Raw genomic sequence first — 12,758 nt, 5'->3', positions numbered from 1 at the left:
AAGCCTGTGGACGCCAAAGTCCAAGCTATTACGTCGTTCCCCATTCCAAAGACAAAGAAAGACCTTCGCCGCTTCCTGGGGATGGCGGTTTATTACCGCTGTTTCTGCCGAAATTTTTCGGATGTCGTTTCACCCCTAACCAATTTACTCCGTAAGGACGCCCAAGTGAATTGGTCTGCTGAATGCCAATCTGCTTTCGACTCGGTAAAATCTCTGCTTACTAGTTCCCCCGTGTTAGCTGCCCCTGACTTTGGTAAACCCTTCAAATTGGAGGTAGATGCCAGCGGTACTGGAGCCGGCGCTGTCCTTCTCCAAGAGGACGCCGCGGATTTAGACCATCCGATTTCATATTGGTCAAAGAAATTCGTGAAGCACCAGTTGGGATACAGCACGATAGAGAAAGAGGCCCTCGCGATGTTACTCGCTTTGCAGCACTTCGAAGTGTACGTAGGTGATAGTCCCCAACCTGTGACCGTTTTTACCGATCACAACCCACTTGTGTTTTTAAACAAAATGTGTAATTCCAACCAACGACTCATGCGCTGGTCCCTCATTGTACAAGCGTTCAACTTACGGATTATCCATAAGAAAGGCGCCAGTAACTTGGTGGCTGACGCCCTCTCACGTATGTGACCTTTTTTTTTGTATAGACTGGGGTAATATACTGTGTGTTACTACCTACTTGTAATTTTGTAATTAACTGGGATTGTGGAACCTATGAGGTTCACACTTGTGGGGGGGGGTGTTACGCCCCGCTGTTGTTCGCTCCGCCCCTCCACCAGGACCACTCGGCTCGACCCTTGCTCCGCCTCCCCGTCTGGACCCCGCCCACGTTTCCCCGCAAACCGGCCGTCACTTCCGTCCGGCGGAAGTGAAAAGCCGGACAGAAAGAACCCTCAGGAGCTCTGCTCATATTTTGGATTGTGTTTGGTTTACTATTTGATTGATTATTGTGTATGACGGTTTTTGGTTTCTCGGATTACGATTTCTCGCTTTGCCCTTCTCTGTACTTCTGCCCTGGTTTTGTTTGCTTTCTGGTTTTCGATCTCTCGCCCGGTTTTTGGTTTACGACTTCGCGCGCCCCTCGGACTTTACGCTTTGGCTTGTATGTGTGTTTGTGTATGTATCTGGTGCGTAGGGAGTGGTTGCCGTTTTGTTTTGTTATACTTTGTGTCCACTGATTTGGATAGGGAGTTAGGTATAGGTTTTGTTGTTTCTGTGTTCTTTGGTAGTTCAGTTAGACTTGGGTTTCGTTCGGTAGTTGGGGTTTTGTTTATTGTTTTGGCCTTTATCACTCCTGAAGCTCTTGCACCAGGTTTGCTGTTCTGTGTCTGTCTTGCGTGAATAAAATATAAAAAAACTATAAAAATATCCCCTTTGTCCACGTGTGTTCCCTTGTACACCACACCCTGTGTTCCCCTCGTTCCCCTTTCCCCATTCCCTTCCTCTGTTACACCCTAACCCCTAGACAGGGTCGTAACACTGGTGAGAATTCCCTCGGCCCGACCTCGGGTGGAGAGGCCATTAGCTCCATTGTCCTCCTGCTTTTGTTGTGCAAAAACACTAGTTACCTGTGAACCCTGCCACATTTGCATTTCTTTACCGCCACTGCTGCTGGCAAGCTTGCCATATCTATACAAAATATCCCACACTCTGACTGACCCACAAATATGAAAGACACAATTTCACAAAATATAGAAACACAAGTGTTTTATTTGTCAAAAATAGACTGAAAACAGAATCAATAATAATAATAATAATAATAATAATAATAAAAGAAGTAAAAAAAAATTCTCAGTCCCTCAGTTCCTCTTCATCATCTCAGTGGTTTCATAGTCAGTGTTTGCAGCGTTTGCAGACCCAGTAACGTCTGTGCCTGCATTTGGCGCAGGTGAATTTGCAACACTTTGCGCAGAGATATCTGCTGCGATTCCTGTTGCAGCTCTCTTGTACCTGGCACTGAGTTGTCTGAACAGTTCCTGGCACAGCAGCAGCAAATGATGCAGCAGCTGCAAAAGCTTCCCTCTCTGCTTCCATTGCCTTTTGCAGCATGAATCGGTTACGGAGTTCCATTCCGGTCGGGCCGAGGGGATTTTACGTAGATTTGCGTAGGTTTAGCAAACCTAGTGTTAAAGGCCTCAGAGGACTGCTGCTCTTACTCATCAGAGTGGTTCTGATGCTTAAACTTTTTCTTCAGTGCTTCTGCTAAAATGGCAGCAAAGTCCTCTGAGGGCATGGGCGTCCCCTGCGTCGGTCCCCTCCTGGTCACTGGCGTCCCACCTGGCGACCTCTGCACTGGGCGCAGTTTAATGTGCGGCAGCTCCGCCAGAACATCCACCATGCTGGGGCCATTGGTGGGTCCTGTGCCACTTCCCTGAGGATGACTCCTCTTCTGCTTCGGGCCCTGGATATTAGCAGGCGGAGGAGGAGGAGGCAGCGGTGGAGGAGGAGGCGGTGGAGGAGGAGGAGGGGGCGGGAAACAGCTTGGAGCTGAAGTGGGGACTATAAGAGTGGTCTCCGAACTGCTCCGGGGCATATTTGGGTGAGTCAGGGCACCGGCAAGCTGGGAGATCTCGGACCGTAAACGGCCCACCTCGTCTTCGAGGGCTGTAATTTTCTCCCAGACTGCCGCCCACTGATCCCCGTGATCCCCGTGTCCACTGGGGAGGTGGATGCCACTCCCGACCGTTGCAGGGGCGTTGCCATTTATAGCAACCCCCGTTGCAACACTTGAGCATGGTGCAGTGGATTTGCCCACACGAAAGTTGGAACGCTTCAAGCTTCTCAGGCAAGTGCGTAGAAAACTACGCAAGCGACTGAAAGGAGCCATTGCCGAAGTTATTTAAAGGAATTGAACAGGAACAGTAATCACCAACCAAGCCCAAATCAAGACTGAGAGAAATAAAAAAAATTACAGCTTCTGCTTCCAGATATACGTAGCAATAACTATAAATTCTAGAATCTCTCTGAACCTTCGCTTGACGTCACTCCATTGGCACGCTGATTGGGTGGCTTCAGTTTCTTAAAACAAGAAACGAAAAAAAAAAAAAAAAAAAAAAACAATGAGTACGCAGAACCGTTCGAGGTCAACTTAGCCGACCATTTCACATTCTAAAATTTACAGGATATTTGGTTTTGTTATTATTATTATTGGTATTAGTATTATTATTTTAAGAATGAAGCTAAATAATATAGCCGCCCACTAATATGTCACATATGGGTTAAAATGCAGAGGACACATTTCGTCGTTGTGTGATGTGCCAAGAATGGCACTTGATCACAAAGTACAAATACTTTTTACTTGCCAACATTCATAAGCAACGTTATTTTTCAGTACAGTTGCGGTTTTTATAAATCTTGGTGATTAATATTCGCGGAGAGCGTGGGGTTTCCATTTTTCTATAACATTTATATTATTAAAGGAAACACAACTTAGCAAGCTGATTAATTTTAATGACTGATTGTTTTCAGACTAGTATTTGTTTAACATTGGTTTAAAGTTGACTGCTGCTACTTTAGCAACAGCTCGGCATGGGCTCTCTGAGCTGATTCTAATCACTTTCATCCTTGATATTTCAGTCAGTCATGAATGGAGGTGTTTGTGAGAAACTGATTTATTATTATTATTATTATTTAAAAGATCATTTATAAACACTCCAATACTTACTGCAGAAAATGATTTTACGCAATGTCCTGCAGTGCAGTTATGAAATACTAATCTAACTACATACCATGTGCAGCCCACAGAAACGCTGTCTGTGCGCAGCCTGCTGGCAAAAAGCGGAACTACAGTTACAGCAAATAAGGCAGAACGGAAACATCGGCGTCACTCCTTGGACTGATGATAGCTTATAAATAGTTATAAGTAATCGCTTGTGTGATTATAAATGTGCTGTGTGTTATGTCATGTATAGTGGTTAATGTTTATTGTTGTGTGTAGTGTGTGTGTATGTGTGCGTGCGCCCACCGTGTGTATGAGGAGTAAACGGGGCGACGTGCACGGTGAGCAGTGCCGGTGTGTGGGTTGTAGTAGTGCAATTGTAATAAACGCATGCATCTGATGATTAAACCCCGAACTATCCCTGCTGTTTTACCCTCTGGGGTCGAGTGCATCGTCGGCGATGCAACGTACTTTTCGCGTCTATTTCAGTTTATATCTCGCTGAAATCTGTTGGAGTAAGTAATCTCCACCGGGTCCGTGGATGAGAAGAGATTCACAGCTGAGACGAGGAGTAGTTGCAAGTCACCAGTTTATTCTCTGACTGATTACAATCAGGGAGCGACTATCTGACATACATTCAGCATGTACAGTAAGAAGCTCGAACAATAGTTATCGGCTGTCTTTTTATAGCCCTCCGGGTACGTGTTCCCCCCTCTTTTGGTATTTTCCCAGCTACGTGACATCAACATGTTTTTACATTTGCTTCTGTTTGTCAGTTAGCACATGTTCCCCCTCCCAGCATCTTATTGTGTCAGCATTTTTGCAGCCCCCTTTTGTTAAGCAAAAGTTAAAATAAGCATCTGTTCCTCTTTTCCAACTGTCTGGGACGAGGTCATCCTGCCCTGCTCGCACACTGTCAGTTCCTGATTTCTGTTAGTTGTATTATTTTAGAATCAACCCCCTCCTTTCATCATGCCCTGCTTTAAGCTATATTCTCCTTTTCCTCTATTCATTGTATGTTCTTTATAATTCTATTGAATCCCACAAATCTTAATGTAGAATCATGAAAAATCCGTAATCTGTCTTCTTTTCAAAACATCCATTGACGGAAGTATTAAAGTTTTTTAAATTAGGTTGAATCGGCAAAAAAGTAAACCATGTCACCTTACTTTGTTTTACCTGCATCGGGGGCGTGTAGCGCGTATTCAAATCGCATTCGCATGGTAATTTGATTAACAGCGCAATGGTGAAACGCGATCCAGATACTGTACGTCCCCATCAGCGCCATAAAAGGGGGGTAGGGACGTGGCCAGGTGACAATGGTTCATTCATACACATTAAAGTTGCTACATATTCAATGAAAGGAGCCAGAAATAGTTACATGAGTTAGGCTTTTCTTATTTATTTATCCAAATGAATGTTGCAACTACACCATTTAGTCATCTTCATGTAGCCAGCATTGCTTACTATGTACTTTTATAATGTTTCTGCAAGTGTTCCAAACTGCATTTTGCAATGTCTATACTTTGAATGTCAAATTACAAACTTCACATAAATTTGACATATTTACAAAGTACACTAAGATTAAGATGAGTTTGTTGCCAAACCAAATATATAAGAAATAATTTATTTGTCATGAATTAAGTTTATGATATTTGAAGAAATGTGTGACCATGCCCCAGTCAGTGAAAGTGTGTTTCCTACCCCTAGGCTGCAGAGGGTTAATTATTGTGAGCATGGCTCAGCGACCCACTATTAAAATACTTTATTAGAAATATTATAGTGTGTGTGTGTATGTGTGTGCGCCCGCGCCTGTTTGCTAGCCTGGCGCCGCTGAGTCATGTGACAGCTGGGAGCAGCAATTGAGAGCAGCAGCGCGAACACACAGCTGCGGTGCATTCGGGAGAGAGATTGAAACTTATAAGTATCGATCTCATTAAACTGGTATTGATCAATATAAATACCAACATTATTATCGATATTTGGATCGATCCGCCCACCACTATCGGACAGTATTGCTGTGTTATAATCACTTCAGCATAAATGTTAAACCTAGTGTTTCTGTTTCTGTCATGTTGTCAATATCAAACAGTAAACGTTGTAATGGATTGATTCTATATATGTGCTTTTAAACAGTATGCCTGCATGTGGGGCTAACAGAACACATCTACCCTATAGGAATACATATATACTATAAACCTGTTGTGGGTTATAAAGCCAAATAAGGAAAAATAACAGTGGGCTATAGGTAGCATAGTGAGCACATTAACGTCGCCTCGCTGTTGAGAAACATGGCGCAGACATCGGGGGAATGTCGAATCAATGTTCGGTAGCGATGTTTCTGCAACAGAGATGCTTTGACGATGGATTTTCAAGGATCGCGGAGACAATGCCAATGCCTGGTAGTTATATCATTTTAGTGTTGCAGCTGTGACAGTGCGAAACAATACAACTGACAAATTGTCAGTAAGGTCGGATGGCGTTAGATCATAAACCGGAAATTAGCGGAACAGGACGCATTTGTAACTTAATATTTTAACGAAAGACAAAAGTAACAAGTCCATTTAAATTTCGGTACTGTTAATTGTGTTATTTAACTTGAAAGGGTATTTAGCTATATTACTCCTTACAGCCAAACGTAGTGGAATTATAGTAACGTGTTACTTCCAAAGATTACTAGGCAACTGTTTGCTAATGCTAACGTTAGCATTGCGTCATTTTGCTTCTTCCACTCTCAGATAAGATAAAGATGGCTTTATTGTCATTGTGTAAATGAAATGAGATGTCTTTAGAGCAAACCCGTGGAGGCTATGTTAAGGATAAAACTGTAAACATGGGTAAACAAAACATAATATCGGCATAAGTGCATAGACCCACCTCTGTATTTTTAGGAAGATTAGCAATACATGAAAATTTCCTTCAAGTGTGGTAAATATTCAGTTTTAAATGAAAACCACATGTGACATATTATCTGTCCCATTGCATTAAGCCCTCCATCAAACCCCCATGAATCCTAACTGAATGGGTCGCTTTTCGCTGTGAATTCTGGGAGTCTGTGCAACGTCGGGACCGCAGCTCTCGCGTTACTTCTAAAAGGGGAAGGAATTATATTCAAAGTCTTTAATAGCGCCCGATTTTAACAAACGACCAAATTATGTCGATATAAACTGTATTGTGTCCTCCTTTATCTGGTTTTGATAATATATCGATATTCCGTAAATATCCGATAAACAGCCCAGCACTAATTGGTCCGTCTTAATTGTTTCATTGTCACCCCGAAACTTGTGTGGATTGCTCCAGAAAACAACCCTGGTTCCATTAGCCCCGGTAAGAATGGCAAAACGATGGCCAGAGTAACTCAACACTTGAAGAATGAAAGTCAGAATAGGGCTGTCTGGTGTTGTTGAGTCTTGTATTCTGTGACAATCATATTGTTTTGGAAGTGTGTGTCTTGGAATACTTAAAAATAAAATGTTCATAAGGGATGGATGGAGTTTTACTTAGAGTAATAGATCGTGTTTGTTACCATGAAACGGTAAACATACGGGGCTCTAATCCACATGGTTACTGTATTGTATAATGGAATCGGTAAATTCTGCTGCTGTGATGTGTTTAAACATCACAGATAATCATTGTGAAATAGTAAGATAACAGGTGAATATGTCCCCATAATGTAAATCAGAAAAGGCAGAATTCTTACTTTAGGTACCCTGAGAGTAAAGAAATAATGGAATTTATGGAAGGCGCAAGATATATGTATATTGGTTTGTATATTTAGTGTCTGTCCTGTGCTGCCTTATGCTGTCTTACACAGTCTTAATTACTTCTGTGTAAGAAGTGAAATTTTCTTTGTGTTATCCATATGTTGACTATGTGCACCTGTCTTTTTATGTCTGCACATTGAGCCTGGAGGTATGCAATTTTGTTCAGCTATGCTTCCGTTGTTGTACTGTTGTATGGTGTGAATGACAATAAAGTTCACTTACTTATATACAGTAAATGATTTGATTGAATAGTCAGTTCCTGATGCCAGCATTTGGATTGAGTGGGCTGTTAGCCTTGGTGCACATGAACCTTTCCAGCGTTGCTATTCTCTATAGTAAATGCTGTTCTGCATATCAGGCAATCTGTGCACTGACTGGTGTGTTTTTATAGGTGAAGTACCCCTACGGAAATGCAGGCAGCCCAATCCGAGACCAGCGCGTAAGTCTCCCAAGCATTCGTTTCCTGTCTCCAATGAGACAATGAGACGGCAGTATTTTTCTCAATGTGCAGTACTGACTGCCAAGTGTGCTGTCTGTCTGTCACTAACAGCCATCAATTGATTTGACTCTTGTATTTTTACACTTTATTTTGCATAATTGTACCGTCATTCTTTTATCAGGACGAAGGAGGAAACCTAAAGGACGGAAGGGGGCCATATACCAAGAACTTACAAAAGCTGCTATTCTCCAGTAACCCCTTCGATTCAACCCATGTGGGATCGCTACCATCCTGCATCGAGTCCCAACAACGTCGCACCCTGAGCCCTACTCACCAGCCTTATCATCAACTTCCTTCTTAGTTCCCTCACCAGTCCCATCCTCTTTTGTTTTACCTCCTTCTCCATCTCTTTTTATGGACTCCCCTCCTTCATCCCCATGCGTAGCCTCACCAGTTAGCCCAGCTCCAGAACCATCTTCAGCCCCAGCCGTAGTTCATCCCACCCCTCTGCCTCACGTTCTGGTGCAGGCCCCCTCATCTCAGCTGGTCATGGGTCCAACACCACCGTTTTTGTCCCCTTCTCTTGTTATTGAAAAAATGGAAAAATTCAATAATTACGATATAAGCAACTACAATAAGATGACCTATGATGCCAAGTGCTATGCTCATTACTGGTGCCAGCAGTTCTGGAACGACTTCATGAGCTCAGCTCACATCTGCAAGCAACAGAGGAATGGAAACTCTGAGGCTCACTATTCGTACGGGGATAATGAGGGTGCCCCTGCGACCGAGACTTGATGAAGATGAGGTCAAATTTCCTAGTGATGTGCTGGACCAGCTGAGTGACATCCCTGGGGTTCTGGAGATGGCTGTGGAGATGGGCTATCTGTCAGATGTAAATAGCGACATTTCACATAACGTAAGATAACATAGGATAAGATAAGATAGGTAAAGGTATGTTTAAGAAACAATTGCATGGGAACTTCCGGTTGACGTTCGACACGTGAGGCTGTGAGGTCCTGGAGCTCAGCGAGCAATTTCATTTTCATTATATTTACATACTTGCAGAAGCTATATTGATAGATAAATATTTATCCGAAAAGTTTAACATCACTAATTGAAGGACTAAGGCAGCAAGAAAACGCGTTTAAAAGTTTTGTTTTCCTCCTCGTTTAAAAATGGCTAGTCGCTCACAGAAACCTGCTACAGCTAGCAAGAAGGCTACCACTGAGGGTGATGCACAGCAACTTTCTTCGGATTCGGTTGAGAAAATTATGACAGCGATTGAACTATTGGGCACGAAAATAGATACACAAACTGCTGTCCTCTGGCAAGAAATAACTTCTATCCGCCAAGAGTTGCATTCTACGGCTAGCTCCTTACAGACTGCTAATGCACAGCATTCCGAGCGTTTGGACGACCTCGAGCAGTCTACCACGGCGTGGAGCTCTACAGTCTTCATTTTGGAAACTGCTGCGAAAAAACTGCAGTCAGATGTGTGTAACCTGACAACTAAATGCATTGTTGGAATAGAGGAGGGCCAAGAGGGGACCAACCCGCGGCAATTCTGCGCGACTGCTTTGAAGGAGATACTGAACCTGGAGGAAACTCCACGTCTGGACCGGGGCCACCGTTCATTAGCACCGAGGCTGCGGGAAGGGGAGAGGCCAAGACCATTCATAATCCGTGTACATCATGGTGACGTGAAGGATCGCATCCTTCGCCTCTCCAGCCAGAAGAAGCAGCTGTTTTACAAGGAGAAGCGTGTGCACATCTTTCCGGACTTCACTCTGGAGATAGCAAAGAAGCGAGCTGCCTTTAAAGAGGCAAAGCAGCTCCTTAGAACTGTTAAGGATGTGAGATTTGGTCTCCGTTATCCAGCTACATTCCGTATCACATTTGATGGCGAGGAAAAAACCTTTACCGATCCCCATCGGGCCATCTCGTATATAAAGACTACCATTCTCCTCCATCATGATCAGGTACAGACATAACTTTCAAAAACGGTCAGTGTTTTTTAAGTGACCGAACTGTACAGGTTTATTTCACCGTCAGTGTCAAAGTTGAATTAACCAGGTCTATAGCCTACTAAATGCAGATAGTGCTATGTTGCTCAATTTATGAGAAAGACATTTATTTTCCCTTTTTTCTCTCGGTTCTTATTAGTCTATATGGAAAGGTTTGGTGTAGGCACTTTTTTCAACATGCCGGGAATTCTTGTTCTCTTCCTCATATAAATAGGCTATAACATATGAATAGTTGATTTTCTTGAGCTGCTTTTGTTTACTATAATTTTAAACCATTAAACCATAGTATTTCATATTAGGCTACTGAATTGAAAACCAATGGGCTGCTCTTTGATAGTACACTATGTTTAGTGGCCTAATATTAGTTTAGGCCTACTTCATTTGAGACATTACAAAATACATGGTATTTTGCACTATACAGTGGTACCTCGGTTCTCGAACTTAATCCGTTCCGGACTCCAGATCGAATCCTAAAAAGTTTGAGTTCTAATCTAATTTTTCCCATAAGAAATAATGGAAAACCAATTAATTGGTTCCCGGCCCCCCAAAATGACACCTAAATATGTGTGTGTGTGTGTGTGTTTTTTTAAGCACTTCAACACAAAATGAACAGGATAAAACAAGAAGAGCGTTTTTTTTCTTAATGGCTTCCAAAACGATAAAGATATTATCCCAACATTACCCCTGTCCTGCCCCGATCGTCCGCTCCTTCCGTGTGCCACGCCCCCTCGTTAAGCTCGTGTGGGATCCCCATGTGATCAGCCGTTTCTGGTTGTTGTCATTAGTTTTATTTGGTTAATCGTCCAGTCTGTGAAGAAGGCATTCAAGTAAGAGTTGCATTGTCGTATGACTCATTTCCTGGCGCGTACAATTTATATTAAGTCAGTGTTCATGGTTCGACTTCTGATATTCAGATCGAGTTCTAGGTCAAACTGGTTTGTTCGACTTTCAAGAAATTCGAGTTCTAGTGAGTTTGAGAACCGAGGTACCACTGTATATATATTTCTGAATGTGATTGCTCGCTGTGCTTTGGGTCGTTTTTGGTTAAATTAGAGACCCAAGTTAGAATTTTGCAGTGTTTTGCTCTTGGGATATGCACTGTGTTCGGGATAGTGCTGGGGGGTGGGGGTGGTGGTGTTTTTGTACTTAAAGTCTCTTTTTTATTTTGTTGTTTTTTTTGTCTTTCATTTTGTCCATTAGTGGTTACACTTTGTTTCGAACATGACATCTACCAGAGTCACAGAATTAATTTACTGCAACTCAGATTATGTCTGCTGGATATTACCAGTATTAAATATGGCAAATTCAAATATGGCTTCTGGGAGGAGTGGCCAGTCAGTTAAGTTTACTAATTGGAATGTGAAAGGCCTAAATCATCCTATGAAACGCACCAAGGTCCTTGCTCATCTTAAGTTTTTAAAAACGGATATAACCTTCTTAACTGAGACGCACATGCGCAGGTCAGATCATTTGAGTTTAAAAAGAGGCTGGGTTGGACAAGTATTCCATTCAACCTTTCGGAGTAGGGCCAGGGGGGCTGGAATCTTGATCAACAAATCAGTATCATTTGAAGTGTCTGAAACAATATTGGACCCCAATGGCCGCTTTGTTATTGTGGTGGGTAAACTGTACCGTTTGCCTGTGATATTAGCTTGTGTATATGCTCCAAATTGGGACGATTCTAAGTTCATGAACAATTTTCTATTGACCGTACCATACCTGGACACTCATCAGCTTATTTTAGCTGGTGACTGTAACTGTGTAATTAACCCAGTATTGGATAGATCCTCCAATCGCCCAATTGGTGCTTCAGAAACAGCTGAATGCATAGAGACTTTTTTACAATCTTGCAAGGTGTCTGACCCATGGAGATTTCTTTATCCTACAAAGAGGGAATACTCTTTTTATTATTCACGTATAGATTATTTCTTTATACATACATACATACATATCTACTCCCATTGGTAAAAGAATGTGTTTATAACAGTATAGTAATATCAGATCATGCACCTGTAACACTGGTCCTGACCTTCCCCTATCATAGACCTAGCAGATTCAGATGGAGGCTCACTTCACTTCTTTTGTCAGATGAATCATTTATTGCCTTCGTAAATGCTGGTATAGATATGTTTTTAGAAACTAATGTAAATGAAGAGACCTCTCCTTCCTTACTTTGGGAGACGCTCAAGGCTTACCTGAGGGGCCAAATTATCTCCTACAATGCCTCTGTTCATAAAGCACAGGTAGCTAGGCAAACATAACTTTTGGAATTCATCTCTAGAGTAGACAAAGCCTATGCCACTGGTCCATCTCCAGAGCTATATAAACGGTGGATGATGTATCAGGCTGAATTTGATCTGCTCTCAACTGGACAGGCGGAACGGGCTCTGTTAAAAACCAGACACATGTTTTATGAGTATGGGGAGAAACCAAGCAGGGCTCTGGCTTATAGTTTAAAACAGACATCTAGTACTCAAGTAATTGCCCAGATTGATTCTGACACAGGACTATTATCAGATCCCTTAGATATTAATAAGCAGTTTAGTGATTTCTATTTTAATTTGTATTAAACACTCTTTTGATCTGAGTTTAATGGATAGGTTCTTTGAAGACCTGAATATACCCACCGTGGATGAGAATGTAAGAGAATCCTATTTCCTTACATGAAATTCATAAAGCTATCACATGCATGCAGAGTGGGAAATGTCCAGGCCCGGGCGGCTTTCCTACAGAGTTTTATAAAAAGTCTGCAGCAAAATGAAACCCTTTACTCAAGGATGTATTTGATGACAGCTTAAAGTCCCAATGCCTGCCTCCAACTCTACGTCAGGCATCAATATCCTTACTTCTGAAGAAGGGCAAGGATC

Source organism: Paramormyrops kingsleyae, unplaced genomic scaffold (assembly GCF_048594095.1).
Source record: "Paramormyrops kingsleyae isolate MSU_618 unplaced genomic scaffold, PKINGS_0.4 ups55, whole genome shotgun sequence".
Taxonomy (NCBI): Eukaryota; Metazoa; Chordata; class Actinopteri; order Osteoglossiformes; family Mormyridae; genus Paramormyrops; species Paramormyrops kingsleyae.
Note: the sequence above shows the minus strand (reverse complement) of the source record.